The sequence below is a fragment of the Ascaphus truei genome, chromosome 1 (assembly GCF_040206685.1).
Source record: "Ascaphus truei isolate aAscTru1 chromosome 1, aAscTru1.hap1, whole genome shotgun sequence".
Classification (NCBI taxonomy): domain Eukaryota; kingdom Metazoa; phylum Chordata; class Amphibia; order Anura; family Ascaphidae; genus Ascaphus; species Ascaphus truei.
In genome coordinates, this window is record NC_134483.1 from 37627156 (window position 1) to 37645165 (window position 18010).

Below are 18010 nucleotides of genomic sequence, written 5' to 3' on the forward strand. Positions count from 1 at the left end.
AACAGCTGCTACCCCCAATAAATATTGAAAACACAACAACAATAATACCCACCTCCTCTAGCCCCACGATTCATACCAGAGGCCGCGGGTATCCGGGAGTCCTCATGTGGTCCCTGCGTGTGTTTGTGGGCCCTCGGGTGGTCCCTGCGGGTGTACTCTGATGGTCCCCGTGGGTGGCTGTGTGCCCTCGGGTGGTCCCTGTGTGTGTCTGGGGGTCCTCAGGTGGTCCCCTCTGGTGTCCGGAGGTCCTCAGTTTGTCCTCGCGGGTGTCGGTGGGCTCTCGGGTTGTCCCCACGGGTGTCCGGGAGTCCTCAGGTGGTCCCTGTGTGTGTGTTTGTGAGCCCTCGGGTGGTACCCACAGGTGACCCTGGGGGTGCTCAGGTGGTCCCCGCGGGGGCCTGTGGTCCCTCAGGTGGTCCCCGTGGGTGTCCGGGGTCCTCTGCTTGTCCCTGTGGGTGGCTGTGGGCCCTCGGGTGGTCCTGTGTGTGTCTGGGGGTCCTCAGGTGGTCCCCGCTGGTGTATGTGGGCCCTCAGGTGGTCCCTGTGGGTTTCTGGGGGTCCTCATGTGGTCCCTGTTGGTGTCTGGGGGCCCTTGGGTTGTGCTCATGGGTCCCCGCTGGCCTTCAGTACCAATCCGGTGGCCAAAATGTTTTTTTGCAATACATTTTAATAAATACACCCTCTCCCCCCCCAACACATACAGTACTTTAATGGGCAAAATAACTATTATCCAGATATGGATAATAGCTAATTTGCCCATTATAAAACCAAACATTAGCCTGCCAGTGTAAATAAAGTAAATAAAACTTTCTACTTGCCATCATGAAGGGCATCCTCGTCAATATACTCCTGGTCCATGTCCTCTGTTGTCAGAATGAATACAAGAAAAGTACAATCTAATGGCCCCTTTCAGTTAATAACTAATTAATTAATAATTAAGGGGTTAACCCACCCTCCCCTGCTACCCACCATAAAAGATATACATATGTGATATGTCTGTGTGAACTAATATGGTATATAATGTAATAATAATTGTATAAAGTATGGGTGTACAATAATGTATATCCATACATACCTCAACAATATTAATTAATACGTAACTGCAGCGTATGGTGCATGAAGATGCCCTATAGCTTAACACTGTACTACAGGGGCCTTGGTCTTACCTGCTATCTCCCTACAGTTTTAAAATTCCATATTTTAGGTAACATACACATGAATGTTTTTAAAAACACCTGCAAGTTAATATTACAAGTTACCAATTATAATAAATAGAACAATGTAATCCCCTCATACACAGTTTGTTTTGGTCATACTGTAACATTTGTGCACACTGTATGTGATTTTGTCAAGGATTGGACTTCGTCTGAAGTGGATCGCAGTGGCAGGAACAGCAGGGAGCGAAGTCAGGAAACAAGCAGGGGTCCAAGGCAGGCGGCAGGTAGCGAAGTCAGGAAACAAGCAGAGGTCCGAAGCAGGCGGCAGGTAGCGAAGTCAGGAAACAAGCAGAGGTCAGCAACGAGGAAACTGGAACAGGATGATAGCAATAGCTAGCACAGCAGTAAACACAGGAACCTTACAGAAGCTAAGGAACCAGTATAAACAGGCAAAGAGGAACAGGAAAGGGAAGTTTATATAGGCAGGCTGAGAGGTGGAGCACAAGTGCAGAGGTGTCAGGTATCAGAGTCTGGAATGTTCCTTAGTTTAGCAGCAGCACTCCCGGTGGGCAAATATAAGTAGTGCAGGCTCGAACCAGACATTGAGAGTGGCAGCAGTCCCGGTGGCCAAGCATGGGAACAGCAGGCTAGAGAATATGACAGGTTTGTGTTTTGAACTGGGAAATAATTATAATTTACCTTGAAGGTTAAACCTACGGCACATCTTGCCATAAAAACTCAAGTCCCCAAGTTTTGCATACAGCGGCCTGGATGCCCTCCAACTTATGGTTACATTTGATCACAATGCCACAATGCAGGGGTTATATTAGAGATGGGGGAGGGGGGTGGATCAGCATTGTGTATTTATGTATGTATGTATATCTTTATTTATATAGCGCCAAAAGTGTACTCAGCCCTTCACAAACAATGCATTGCAGGGAATTATAATAATACAATAAGTGCAGCAAAATCATACAACAGGAAATGAAATCCCTGCCCCGAAGAGCTTACACTCTAAGTGGTATGATGTGAGACTTACTGAGACAGCAGGTGAGGGAGTAAGTGCTGTAGATGGCACAATGGGTGGTAGGAGTGACTGTGGGATGCTTGATTTTGTGGCGAGTTTTAAGGTTAGTCAGTATTAAATCAGATAGGTTAACACCATTAGCAGGGGAAGAGATGGCAGGGAAGTGTGGGTGAGAACAGGCGTGTTTATGTCTGTTTTTTTATTTGTGCTAGTTGTGCCCTTTCCCTACCATTAAACACATCCCACTATATTCAGGGTGGGTACAGTTACATTCTTGATGACTGTTCTTTGCAGATCCACTCTTACTAAGAGGGTCCTGTGTTACATCATCTTTGATCTTTACAAAGCATGATATAACCCATGTATCCACTAATGGGCTTAAAGTATGGGGTCTAGTGGCCACCTATGTACCCACCATGTTTTTTCCTGCCTACTTGGTTCTTTATAAATTTTTAGGTATTATTTATATATCCATTTTCTGCAATATAAATCTTCTTGTTATACAAGTGATGCAGAACAGGAACAAAAAAAGTGAAAATCAGCGAAACACAAAACATTCCACACTGAGCAAACTCTGATTAAAGATAAGTTGTAATTAGCTGGGATGCATTTAGATTTCTTAATGTAACTCTGTGCTAACAGACGTCTGTTAATGTTAGCACGTGCTAATTAGGCTACAATATTTAGCACCTGCCAAAAGCTGCCCTTACTCACATCCAGATCCTGATTATCATTGCGTTCTTTCTGGGACTAACCTAAAAGCTGTGTAATGAGTATAGGACTTAACCCTTTCAATACAAAAAGTTACATGTGTCATACAAATATATACTGTATATATATATATATATATATATATATATATATATATATATATATATATATCACTTGTGAGCACATTCACATGTCTTAGAAAGGTCTGCAACCCTGCTTTTCAACCATTATCACCTCGTATACAGTGCTCCCAATGCAGCAAGGGATTCTGGGAAATGACATGCAAATGAGCACACAATGTGTCACCTTTTACCTGAAATATCCATTCACATGGAGCCCATTTAAGCTGATGCATCGCCGTTCACACAGCTTTTAAACACAACGGCCTATAAATATTTCAAAGCAAGTATAAACCAACCTCACACTGATGGTTGAAACATCAAGGTTGAAACATGTCTGAGTGGTTTGTATTTGCTTTGCTAGTCCCATGCTGTTTTTAAAAGCTGTGTGAATGGCGATGCATCAGCTTAAATGGGCTCCATGTGAATGGATATTCCAGGCAAAAGGTGACACATTGTGTGCTCATTTGCATGTCATTTCCCAGAATCCCTTGCTGCATTGGGAGCACTGTATGCGAGGTGATAATGGTTGAAAAGCAGGGTTGCAGACTTGTCTAAGACATGTGAATGTGCTCACAAGTGATATTCTTTATTGGCTATATGCTAACGGTGGAGGTTTTCTGTCGCCTTTTTCACCCACCATAACTTAAAATGTATATATATACATACACATACACATACACATACACATATATTTATTTATTATGGATATATATATATTATGGATATATGTATTAGGGATCATATAAATGTCTGAAACAAATTATAAACTATATTATAGTAGTTAGGGATTAAAGTGATATATTTGTGTGAACTAATCTGGTATATAATATAATAATGACTGTGTAAAGAATGAGTACAATTATGTATATCCATACAATATACCTCAACAATATAAATCAATATTTAATTGTATTAATGTACAATTAAAATAAATGAAGTATGTCCTTCCTTTATTTTTTGTAATTGTACATTAATAAAAATTATTTTTGAATTAATTATTTTTTTCTAAGTCCTCTCTCGCCGCCTCTCAGCAGGTTCTCACCGGCCTCACACCAACTTTTCCTGGCGTGAGGACTCACCATTCTAGAGCCGTGATTAGCCTCGATAACCTAATCGCGGCTACTAGAATTGCACGAGTTTCTGAACCTGCCGATAAGGGTCTTATCGCCGTTCACCCGGTGATTTTTTTATGATGGCTGAAATTTTTGCCGACACATGCCTTTATCACCCACGTATCGAGGCTTACTGAATAGCATTAGGCATTTTGGCCGATAAGTGGTATACGCTTATATTATAGGCCCCCATGGTGTTTCAAGGTCAGTCAAGGAGATTTTGGCCATTCCCATGACTGTTCTTTTGCAGCGTGCTATTAATGCCATTTGCTCTACTAGGCTTATATTTGAAACAAACACAAAACACGTTATGGTGAGTAAAAAAGTGACACAGTTTGAGTGCTCATTTGCATGTCATTTCCCAGAATCCTTGGCTTCAGTGGAAGCACTGTATGCTATGATATAATGGGAAAATTGGGGTTGCAGACCTGTCTGAGACATGCGAATGCGCTCACAAGTAGTATTTTTATTCTCCCTCCAAAATGGCGGATTGGTCTTTTTGATATTAATCCGTGGACCAGAAGTACGGGTCGATCTTAAGCGGAGCCAAATCCACAAAAATTGTTTGCTCATCTCTAACGAGGAGGGGGTGGGATACGAGTAGAGAAAGCACTTAATTGGCAAACTCGTCTGCATTGAAATGCCCCCGGGGAAAAAAAGTGGGCTTAATTTCCTGAGTAACAAACACAGTGAATGGTTCGATTTTAGGATGGTTACATTTGTTTATGTATGACCATCAGATTGTTTTCTGTTTTACAAAATGCTATTTTTCAATGAGCTATGAGGCACTGCATCTTTTAGTTAGAGAAGAGGAGGACCACTGTGTGCCAGATTACAAGAAGTTATGCATAGTATTCCAGGGTTGACAAAATACAGGAGGACTTGTCCTAAACTAGGGGTGCTCAACTCCAGCCCTCAAGCCCCCCAAACAGGTCAGGTTTTCAGGATATCCCTACACAGATGGCTTAATCATTCCCTGCTTCAGCACAGGTGTCTCAATCAGTACCTGCTTCATCACAGGTGGCTCAATCAGTCCCTGCTTCAGCACAGGTGGCTCAATCAGAGTCTAAGTCACTGAGCCTCTAATTGAGCCACCTGTGCTGAAGCTGAGATATCCTGAACTGTTGGGGGGGGGGGGGGGGTTGCGGGCTTGAGGACTGGAGTTGAGCACCCCTGTCCTAAGGAATAGTCAACAGACAAAACACTGAAATGTAGGATATTCTTTCTATATGCTGGAGAGGTTAGGGAGGGATACATTGGTGCTGTTGCTATACACTGTAACTAAAACACTAGCTCTGCTAATTTGGGCTCATTAGTAATCAACACTGAAGCAATGTACACTTTCAGTGGTGATGGGAATAACACCTACTGTACTGTGTGTTTGTGGAGTGCAATGGATTTTTTTCCAGCGCTAGAAAAGATAGTTATTAACTGAATGTCCAACCATTGTAAGTATAGTTCCCTTTCCTTGATGAAAATGAAAACATCTTTCCCAATTAACACACAATGTCAACTGTATGATCTTTTCAAAACATCAATAGGTCGTCCACTAATCACAGTGGGATACATTTACGCAGCAGTGCTAATCTACAAGACACATTTTAGCCCTTTCAGGTACATGGAGGACTAGGGGTTTTCTAGCGACAGAAGGTGTGTTATGGATTAACACTGTTTAGTACTTATGGCCCTGTATCTGTTACCTGCAATAGCGCTCATTCCCTTTAATGACCAATAATCTGAGAAGAAAATACGTTTTTTGTTTTTTTTTAATTATTCATGGAAGACCTGTATTTTGTTTTTGCGTATATTTATTGGAGTATCTACATTATTAAGTAACACACTGAACAATCCACTTAAAAATATAGAACACAAAAGGATCGCAGTGCCCCTGATATATCCCTGGAAGATCATTCTCTTACTTTGAATCTTAAATCAGTCAAGAGTATTGATGCAAACCCTTCAATGACCTACACAAGTTACTTAGGAACCTCTGAGCCCTACAGGATTTGCGATTGCTATGGGGAATCAAGAGATGATCCCAGGTATCTTACTTTCTTTCTTCCTCCTTCAATTTCAACTGGTTTACTAGTCTGAAGGAGGCTATTTGTAATAGTTTATTGCTCTGGTAAATCAATGTAATACTGTTCAGGTATTAAATATTGCTCTTACAGTATGTAGCCCTCTTTCCCCCTAAAAAAAGAGACTACCGGTACTGCCATTACCTGTTGGCTCACAGAGGGCCCAAGCCTCCGCCATGGGGAGCCTGGGGTGGTATAACTATTGTCTCGGTGCAGCGCCTCCACCTGCGAGGGATCCTTGCATAGTGGCAGGAGCCCCTCACAGGAACCAATAGTAATAGTAAACACACACGGTATGTAATAACAACCTTTTCTGACAGCACATATAACATAACCCAACCACACAGTATAATGAACTCCCCGCCCAGTACCACCAGTGAGTGTCCCGAAGTACATCGGGTGCTAGGCACCAATACCCTGATATCCCATTCCCAATGTCCAGCCCAACCAAAAGTGTAGGGAGTAGCGCTATCCCGTGAACTGTTGGTGCACTTTGTTGAGGTACCTGCCGAGTACTCCAGCACTCGATGCGGCCGACTTAGCAACGAGGATCCATCTGATCCAGCGACGTGGGTCTCTGTGATGGCGTCCGCCTCTGCTTTGGGTGGACTCCGGTAGGCGGGTCTCAACTTTAAGAGTCTTTGATAATACTGCGGTAGTCTGGTCACAGACCACAGGCCGCAATCACCTCGCAGCATCTTCACTGTGTCCCTGACACTACAGGAAAATGGGGAAGCGTCCCTATCTAAGGGCCTTCTTTGAAGCAGCCACAAACTACACGAGATTGGGGCCTACAGTATCTGGAACCTAAGGGGATTCTCTGGCCTAGTCTGAGTGCCACTGACACTCAGACCCTACCTGCCCCTTGTCTGTTCGGGCTCCAACTGACTAACGTGGTTCCAAGCATGCAAATATGTATCTCTTCTCCTCAGAGGATCATAACAGCCCTATTGGCTGAACTGCTCCCTTTACCCTATTCCCCAAAGCACTATGGGGCTTGTAGTTCCCATGCAGAGCTTGTATCTAATGGCCACCGCAAATATGTAGCCTCTGCCCATTCACGAGCTCCTGATCGCCGCCGGGACCCTTCTGCGCATGCGTGCCCTATCTGTCATGGCGACCCTTGCTAGCTGGGTGCGCCGCGAAGACTCCGGAGCGACGGAGCTCCCTCTCCTTGCACAAGCTGCCCTGCAGTGCCCCTGACAGCCGTCACAGCCTCCCCATTCCCCACGCCCGCATCGGAGATAAGGCGGGGGCAAGGGGGACAAGCTAGTTTACCTACAGTAGCAACGGCGTTCCTCAGACCTCTGTTAATGTTAACACGTGATAATAATGTTACGATATTTAGCACCTCACAAAAGCTGCCTTTACTCACATCCAGATTCTGATTATCAATGTATTCTTTCTGGGACTAGCCTAAAGGCAATGTAATGAGTATCGGGCTTAACCATTTCATTACAAAAAGGTAAGTGTCATACAAAGATATCTATTATAGAGCATATAAATGTGTGAAACACATGGCACATTATATTATGTTTTTTTTATTGATTAAAGTATGTATGTAGGTATATCTTTAACATACACACCCAGCAAGCTCAAACGCCCACACCCACCTAATCTTGACTATATGTAATGCCACATAGAGTGCAACTGGGCTTTTGTGGCACATAAATACAGCAAACACGGGGGGTGCCCAGTGCTATGTCCAAATGACAAAACATACATGGTAATAATTACAAGAAATGATGCTTCAGTGTAAATAATAATGCTAATGCTAATAATAATAAAATATGTTTTTTTAGTTAGAAATGTTGTCCAAAACATCATAAGCTTGCACGCCAAATCGTCAAGGTAAACCATAAGAAGTGCAAGTCCTACACTGACTGGTATCAGTTGTATGGAGGTTGTGGCACCTCCCCCAGAGCTCTCGTCACCTCCCCCTTTTTAATGGTGGATCTTTTCCTCTTGCTGCAGGTAATGAATCTATTATGGTTCTTCCCCCTCATACAGAGGTATAGGGAACAAATGCCGTGTAGTGTAGGACTTGCACTTATTATGGTTTACCTTGACGATTTGGTGTGCAAGCTTATGATGTTTTGGCCAAAATTTCTAACTAAAAAAACATATTTTATTATTATTCGCATTAGCATTAGCATTATTATTTACACTGAAGCATCATTTCTTGTAATTATTACCAAGTATGTTTTGTCATTTGGACGTAGCACTGGGCACCCCCTGTGTTTGCTGTAGGTATATCTTTATTTATATAGCGCCATTAATGTACATAGTGCTTCAAAGCAGTAATACACGTGATAATCAAATAAATAATACAAATAATACATAATGGGAATAAGTGCTTTCAGACATAAAGTGACATTTAGGAAAATGAGTCCCTGTCGTGAAGATCTTACAGTCTAATTGGTAAGTAGGCGGAACGTACAGAGACAGTAGGAGGGCATTCTGGTAAGTGCGTCTGCAAGGGGCCAAGGTTTATGTAAGAAGTGTATAGTACAGATGTAGCCACCAGTATTAGAACTCTTGCCTGGGAAATTCTGGGGCAGTCTCACATTAAATGCCTCAACATTTCTGTGAGATTCTTAATGGCCCATCGGATTAACACAGCAGGGGTTAATCTGAATACTGCTGTGTTAATCCTATGGACCATTAAGAATCTCCCTTTGTTGAGGCAATGTTCAGACAATGTTAAGACATTTACTGAGAGACTGCCCCAGAATCTCCCAGAATTTCCCAGGTAAATGTTCTAATACTGGTGGATGCATCTGTATCAGCCACAGAGCTACTCATATGCTTAGTTAAGGAGGTGTGTTTTAAGAAAGGTCCTATATGTGAATGCTAATTGGATATTGAGGGGGGGGGGGGGGGGGGAATTCCAGAGGTCTGGGGCAGTCAGTGAGAAAAGTTTAGAGGGCTTTAGAGACACAAGGGGTAGAGAGAAGACATCCTTGAGCAGAATGCAAGAGTCGGGATATGTGATGTTAGTGTGAACTAATATGGTATATAATGTAATAATGATTGTATAAAGTATGGGTGTACAATAATGTATATCCATATGCAACAGTGTTTCCCCCACTCTATGAGAGATTCTCCTGTTACCAGGTGTATGGTGCATGCTACCTGTTGGCTCACAGGATGCTGAGTGGTCCGCCGGTGGTATAGGGGACGTTTGGACAGGCTTCTGTGGTACATCACCGGTCTTTATCTCTTTAGGTACAGCGCCTCACTCTCTTGCAGGCTCCAGCAGATGAGAAGGCATTCCCTGCAGGAGAACTCACCCCACTCTCCCTGATAGATTGCAGACTCAGGCAGGAGTATAATTGAACACAGGAACACTTTATTCTGCAGCAGGCACAGCATACACAGAATACACACTTCTTTGAAGTTTCACCCTCAGGATGTTCCTTGGACATCCACCCCAGGACATTGGCACCTGAGGCAGTCCTTGCTCTTCCCCTACTCCCTAGTAGAGTCAGGGGTAAGGTATCACCCTCACTCCTTCTAAGGGAAAGGAACAGTAGGTGCTAATGTCAGTACACCTCTGTGTGATTACCTGTCTTTTTCAAGGGGGAAGAGACACTGTTAAATTTAGTGAGGCAGCCACTTAAGTACAGTGGGAGGAAGGTACCAGGTCTGAGCCCAGGATTGGGCAGAACACAGGCCTAATCCCACCTCATCCCCTGTCGCTCAAGGGAGCTGCTTCTGTAGGGGAAACCCAGGGTTTGTCCTGTCACTGCCTGCACTGTTACCAGGGCTTACATGACAGGGAGGGAAGACTGGTAGCCAAAACCAGGCATGGCTACACATACATAACTCAACAATATGAATACGTTACTGCAGCGTATGGTGCATGAAGATGCCCTATAGCTTAACACTGTACTACAGCGGCCTTGGTCTTACCTGCTATCTCCCTACAGTTTTAAAATTCAATATTTTAGGTAACATACACATGAATGTTTACAAAAACACCCACAAGTTAATAATACAAGTTACCAATTATAATAAATAGAACATGATAATCCACTCATACACAGTTTGTTTTGGTCATACTGTACCATTTGTTCACACTGTATGGGATTTGTGTTTTTAACTGGGAAATCATTATAATTTATCTTGAAGGTTAAACCTGCTGCACATTTTACCATAAAAACTCAAGTCCCCAGGTACCTGCTATACAGGTTTTGCATACAGCGGCCTGGATGCCCTCCAACTTCTGGTTACATTTGCTCACAATGCCACAATGCAGGTGCTGTATTAGAGATGTGGGGTGGGGGGTCAACATTTTGTATTTATGTATGTATGTATATCTTTATTTATATAGCACCAAAAGTGTACTCTGCGCTTCACAAACAATACATTACAGGGAATTATAATAATACTATAAATGCAGCAAAATCACACAATAGGAAAGGAAATCCCTGCCCCGAAGAGCTTACAATCTATGTAGTATGTTGGGAGACTTACAGAGACAGCTGGTGTGGGAATAAGTGCTGTAGATGGCAGTGCTTGGCCACAATGGGTGGTAAGAGTGACTGTGGGTGTGGGATAATAGCCATGAGTGCAGGCTGTTGGGATGCTTGATTTGTGAGGCAAGTTTTAAGGTTAGACAGTATTAAATCCGATAGGTTAGCAGCAGTAGCAGGGGAAGAGGTGGCAGGGAGGAGGTTTTTGTTGTGCTAATTGTGCCCTTTCCCTACCATTAAACACATCCCACTATATTCAGGGTGGGTACAGTTACATTCTTGATGACTGTTCTTTGCAGATCCACTCTTACTAAGAGGGTCCTGTGTTACATCATCTTTGATCTTTACAAAGCATGATATAACCCATGTATCAACTAATGGGCTTAAAGTATGTGGTCTAGTGGCCACCTGTGTACCCACCATGTTTTTTCCTGCCTACTTGGTTCTTTATTAATTATTAGGTATAATATATATATATATATATATATATATATATATATATATATATATATATATATATAATGAATCAAATAAATGTCTGAAACAAATCATCAACTATATTATAGTAGTTAGGGATTAAAGTGATATATGTGTGTGAACTAATCTGGTATATAATGTAATAATGACTGTGTAAAGAATGAGTACAATTATGTATATCCATACAATATACCTCAACAATATAAATCAATATTTAATTGTATTAATGTACAAGTAAAATAAATGAAGGTTGGTCTTCCTTCATTTATTTTAATTATACATTAATAAAAAATTTATTTGAATGAATATTGTTGAGGTATGTATGAATATACATTATTGTGCATGTGTACTTTAAAAAGTCATTATTACATTATATACCATTTAATTAAGGGAAAGTGAATAAGTGTAAAAATGATACATTTCTAATATTATAACAGATTTGCATTAGATTTTGGTAACGTACAGTACATGAAAATCTCCTTTAATAGCGCTGCCTAAATAACGCGCCTTAAAGTCTGACTAATGCGCATATGCGCATCTCGTTAGATTTGATGATCCCTGTTAATAAAAAGAACAATAACGTGCGTTCCCTATTTCGGGAGCGTCACGTTATTAGGCTCACAATTACTGGAGCTCTTAGGATCTAAACTCCAGCCCTCAAGGGCCACCAACAAGTCACGTTTTCGGGATACCCCAGCGTCACGACTTGAGGCTCAATCTGGGGTTCAGTCACATCAATACGTTTGTACCTCAAAAAAAAAAATATTTCACTCTCAAATTGAGGAATAATGATATAATGAGTTTAACATATCTTTAAAGGGGAATGCAGAAGCAAAATAGAGCCTTGTTTGCTATTTTCTCAGCCCTGTCATTGTATCATGTGCCAACACGGTCCTCTCGTGGGAACATTTGTAGGAGATTTGTTTGTTGGTAACCCACAATCCCTTTCCCTCCCCCTTATTTTTCAAGATGACTAGTGGATTATGACAGGTGTCACCTGTAATTGAGAAGGGAATGATGCCGGCTTTGCAGTTGTCCATAGCCTAGATGGTAGAAACAATATTGATTCACTAGACCAGGACCGATCATTGGTAATTTTCCTTATTGATCTTTTAGATTCTGGTGCCAGCTAATTGCTGAGAGCTGCGTGCTGGACAAAATACAAAAATTTTATCACTATCATGTGTGCAATTGATTTATCAACCAATTATGAAACTCATTTGCAAGGCAGCATTACAAGTATGCAGTACATCAAAATGTATATTTATAAAGCTTAGAAGTCCCCATGCAGTACTAAACACGAGTGCGTGTGGATTTGACATGAAATTTATATTTTATTAGATTACCCAAACTTGTCACATTTCCAGAATTTGTCAAATATTGGAATTTTGTATTGTTTATAGCTATTCCATGCAATACGTATATTCAACATATTTATTTAAGCACTAAAATGCTTCAGGAAAATGTAGCACAAGTTTGAAATGTCTTGTCATTCTCTTTTGTTGAAATTGCATTGTAGAAATCTGTCATTATAAAGTCTAATATTGTACTTTTTAATGGATTTGAGGTATAATGAAGCAGTAGATGATAAGGTTATCAACTGTGAAATGTATTGCATTGATTAAAACATTTATAATCACTTTATTTCATAAAGTGCTTTTCTGCCGATGGGGCATAGAGCGCGTCATGATTACAGTATAGTGTGCGGTATGCAGCATGGTAAACAGGATTCTTACAGACACAGTGCCTGCCCAGAGGAGTTTACAATCTATGTTTTTGGTGCCTGAGGCACAGGGAGATAAAGTGACTTACCCAAGTTCATAAGGAGCTGACATTGGAATATGGTTCCCCGGATTCAAAGCCAGTGTGGTTGTTTACAGAGTCACGGTCTTTACTCACTGAGCTGTTCCTTCCCTCTCTCCTTTACCCATAAAGCGGAGGATAAATGAATGTGTTAAAACCAAAATTCAACTCCTTCTTACAAAGACTTGGGTTCAAGAATAAAGTTTTGTGATATTTTCCTAATGTTTTGGACAAACCACCATAAGCCATATACTGTAACATATGCCAAAACAACCAAGCATGCATCATGGTCATGTTATGACTATAATGCAAAAGCTTACTGAACGTTGCTCAGAAACGATGTAAGAAAGATGTGTTATTCTTTTAAGCTGTTAGTTGTGATAATTTCTAAATATATATTAGAGTTGCTAATTAATGGTATAATATAGTAAAACTACAGATGGATCTTTTTTCTAAGGTAAAACACCATTATGTGTTGCTGAACTAAACAACCATATGTGGATTCAGGCATGTTCTTGTATAGCGCTGCTAGTTTTACGTAGCGCTTTGCAGAGATATTTTGCAGGCACAGGTCCCTGCCCTGTGAAGCTTACAATCTATGTTTTTGGTGCCTGAGGCGCAGGTAGATACAGTAAAGTGACTTGCCCAAGGTCACAAGGAGCTGACACTGGGAAAACCAGGCTCCCTGCTTCAAACTCCGTGCCAGTCAGTGTCGTTATTCACTGAGCCGCTCCTTCTCCCTACTCCTGCATCATACAATTTGTAGGATGCAATTTCCTATATTAATTTACATAAATTAGCATGGCAGATATTATTTTGTTAATATTCTCATTTTTAACAAGTCGCTTGTTTGCAATTGTTCAAGCCTTCACTGTGCAGCACACCTTGAACATTTCTGAGCATTATACATTGGCTTTTGTAGAATTAACATCTAAATTGAAGTCAATTCTATAGATTAGAATATATTTGGTATGCCCAATTTGTCAACAAAAAAAAAACCCAATGATCCCTGTAGCTGCAGATAATACTACTCAGCCAAGAACACAACACGGTATATATTTAAGGCCTACAAACCGTCAAATGGATTCAAAGAGTCATCTTGGATATGCTACACATCAGTGGCGGACTTTGCATGCAATCGCCTGTACCTATACTTTGTCAGCAAACAGTCTTGGGAATGGTGGAGCAGTAATAAGAGGAAGAGCACATGGGATAAAATGTATCATTCTTATCCTTTCTTTACATTATTTTATATTGCGTAAAGGTAAACAATGAAGTATGTCTGGTGTCAACTATATGAACATTCCATACACAAATAAATACTTACAATTAGACATACACAAGGTTAGCAAAGTCAAAAGCCAGTCCTTCAGTATTATATTTTTACATATTTAATTGTGCCAATTGGAGCGCTACTGGGGAAGTGACCTCAAATATACAACAGTAAACAAAGAAGCCCCCATGAACATCCAATAGGACAAATTAGTTCATTCATTTCTGTATGTTTTTTCTTTTCATAAATATGGGTCACTTAGTTCAATGTTTTGGCCATACTATGGTGTAAGCCTGCAACCACGTCAAGTTAGATCCTATCAGCAAGTACCTGCACTTCCAATTGTATACTGCATTTCCTTCCCTGCACAGAGAAAAAGGGAAACAAACAATCATTGCCTATACAGGCGGTCCTCGGTTATCCAACAGGATCCGTTCTGGAAGTAGCGCTGGATAGTGAAACCGTTGTAAAGTGAGTCCAAAGTTAATCAGTGGCGGTGAGCGTTGGATAACGCTTTCTGGCGTTGAGAAACAGCCCATAGGGTTGCATTGTAAAGCGTTGGATATGCCATTCGTTGTAAAGTGAAACGTTGGATAACGAGGACTACCTGTATACTTTACCATACAGGGAAGATCGGTGGAATGTTTCATGAAGGAAGCCGAAGTCAGATCACAATGTCATCTTTCGGCATGGATCAAGCCAGGGCTTAAATGCTGTGCTGCTCCACATTCTGCCAACAATCCTATCACTATAAATGCCCTGTAACTAACTTTATTTTATGGCTTTAAGTATCACACGTATTTATTTGTTTACTTGAAGAATAATAATATTCATTACCTGTTAATTATTCAAGCAAATCTAGCCTATTGGATGGACTCTTTGTAATTGGTTTAGTTTGTATACATGCGGTTTCTGTTACAATGTGATTGAATACAAGTTAAATAGTAGTAGCGTGTAGGTTGCTATTCCTTACTCAGCCTCTGCACAGAGTAAATAAGAATAAATTACATATAAGAAACAAGCTATTTCTGTTTAGCCTGTAGAGGCTTGTTATAAATAGTGACTTACACTCTATTTCTATTTTACATGTGTAGACTCATGCCATTTTAATTTTGGATGTATATAATTAAACATACTGTATTAAACATTTTTACATTATTATACTTTAACATCATTGCATGCCTAATATATTTCTCATTTTCATCCTATGTTGTTTAGATAGTAGCTTTTTTAAAACATTGTTTTATTACACTGCAAAACAGGGGAGGGGGGAGAAGCCCCCCAAAGACACCTCTTGTTGTGTGCACACTTAAATTAAAGTGTTTGATACAGGGTGGTCTATAGACATGTATCCTTTGTGGATGTAATTAGTGAAGAAACTTAAAACATAACGTGTATTCTGATATTAATAAAGTTAATGTATCAAAAAATAACAAAACAACTTATAGGGGAGGGGGAGGTGTATTTGGTATCAGTAACCAATATAGTAATTGATTTATGGACAATGTCTATCGCACAGGCAGCAAGACAAACTATTCCTAAAAAACAGGACTGACAAAAATAATATGCCTATTAACCCTTGTGTAGTAGATTACTATTAGGATGTGTCTCTATGCGATGCCTATCAGAACAACCTAAGTGTGCCTATAATATATACATAGATGTCTGGAAACATATCTATGGAAACAGGGCTGTCTCAGTATAAGCCTGTATTTGCCCTGTATCTCACACAGCTGCCTGCAGGACCAGCCCAGCTAGATAATCAGGAGAGTTCTCTATAAAAAAATATGCCACAGAGATGTAATATACTATGGCAAGTAAGGGCAGATACCTATAGTAATTAGGAATTTACTAGAATTCCTCTGCCATAGTAGCTCAGCAATAAACGCTGAATTTGCAGGTGTTGATGGAGCTCTGTACAAAAACAGATCTGTTAGATCAGTCTGCATGCAGCACAAGTACTTCCAACCAATGCCTTATTTCCACTATTACTCTAGCAAAGAAAGGTAAGCGCCTATAGTAATTAGGACTAGCTATAATACCTAGTAGCTAAGAGATAGATACATTTAAAGTTGGCAGATACTGATTGTGCCATGTGCAAAACCGGATCTCTATTAGGTCAGTCTGCAGACAACACACTGCTCCCAAACATTGCCTCTTACCCCTATTACTCTCCGCCCCTTGTAGCCAGCCCCTCTTTTTTATATTCATTGTTTTTGTAGCAGAACCATGTTTCCTCCTTTATCAGCCGGTTTGATCTTACATCCGGATTGTCTTTTAATTATTTCAGTGCATTTTGTTCACCTTTAGAAAGGTTACTTCTGCATCTGATATTAGATGAAGATAACTCTTCAACATCTTGTGTTACTAATTTAGCAAAAGTATCAATGTTTGATGATGTCATTGGAGGTGCAAACTTGCTTTTGGGTTTTAGTGTTTTACAGGGACCTGGACAGTCATTGCCTTGCAATAAGCTTGTTGTTTGCCATTCATTACTTCTATTTTAGAGTAATGTTTATGTAAATGGAGTTTTTTCTGAAAAATAGGTGAATATCCTTTATACAGTCAAACGTGTCAAATTCAGAGGTAGGTGCAAATTAAAGTCCCTTTTGCAAGAGAGAGATGTGATTTTCATTAAGTTATACATCTGTCAGGTTAAACATAAGAAGATCATTAGTTGTTCATGGTTGTGATGTTTGTGACACGCCCATTTTTTTTGCCGTCCCTTAAATTTCTTTTTTCCCCCCACGTGTCTTGTATTTTGTAATAAAAAACCAACGCCGATACCTTTGTTGGGAAACGCGTGGGTTCTACTGTCTTCAAAGTTAATTTGGTCCTTCCTGAAGTTCCTCTATTTCTGAATGACTGTATTCAGACGATGTTTCGCTATTATGATGTTTAATAGGAGTTTCAAAGGTTTTTACATTTATAGGCCAATCCGTTTTTGTAATCGTCTCTGGATTTTATGTTGTTTTCTATCTTTAATTCCTTTGGTGAATCTCTCTGTTATTTATTTATTTTAATTATAGATCATTGGCCAGACTTCACCTAGGGCAGAGGTTCTCCACTCCAGTCCTCAAGACCCCCAACAGGTCAGGTTTTAAGGATATCCCAGCTTCAGCACAGGTGGCTCCATCAGTGGCTCAGTCTTTCACTGATTGATCCACCTGTGCTGAAGCAGGAATATCCTTAAAACCTGAGGACTGGAGTTGAGAACCCCTGACGTAGAAGGTTATGCTCTAAAGTGCTTCAGTGCTGATCGGGTACTATTGTCCTAGAGAACTGTATTGAGTCCTGGGGACCATGGGATCTATAGACGAACATCATCTTTGTCACTTTTTATTTTTGCGTCCACATTGTAGTGCTAAAAAGCAGTTCAAACTTGAGTAACATTTGCATGGTGATCGGATGGTCGTTATATGACTTGTTACATATGTCGCATAGTTTGTTGTCAGAAATAATGTTTTATGCATCATGCCGTGTCATGCTTGATACAATTACAAGTAAAACAAAATTGTGTTTATTTTATTTTATAATTTCTATTAGTAAATATCAATTATTGGCTTAATTACATTTTACAGTAGCCATACTGGGAAAATATTGCAAGCTACTATTGTAATTAAAAAATACTTTGGATATCCTAAGTTTGAACAAAGACCATGATCAGACAGAGTGATGTTTTACAGCAGATAGGAAAATGGTCCAACCAGGGGGACAAGTAATTATCATCTGCCGTCAAATTCTCTGTTTCTATAAAGCACAACCTTGATAT

The 18010-nt window shown here is 40.5% G+C and overlaps 1 protein-coding gene across 1 annotated transcript in view; it reads left to right on the forward strand.

Annotated features, from left to right (window-relative positions):
- DCC (DCC netrin 1 receptor) overlaps positions 1 to 18010 on the forward strand; it is an 837937-nt gene that overhangs the window by 574642 nt on the left and 245285 nt on the right. The gene's annotated exons all lie outside the window — the stretch shown is intronic.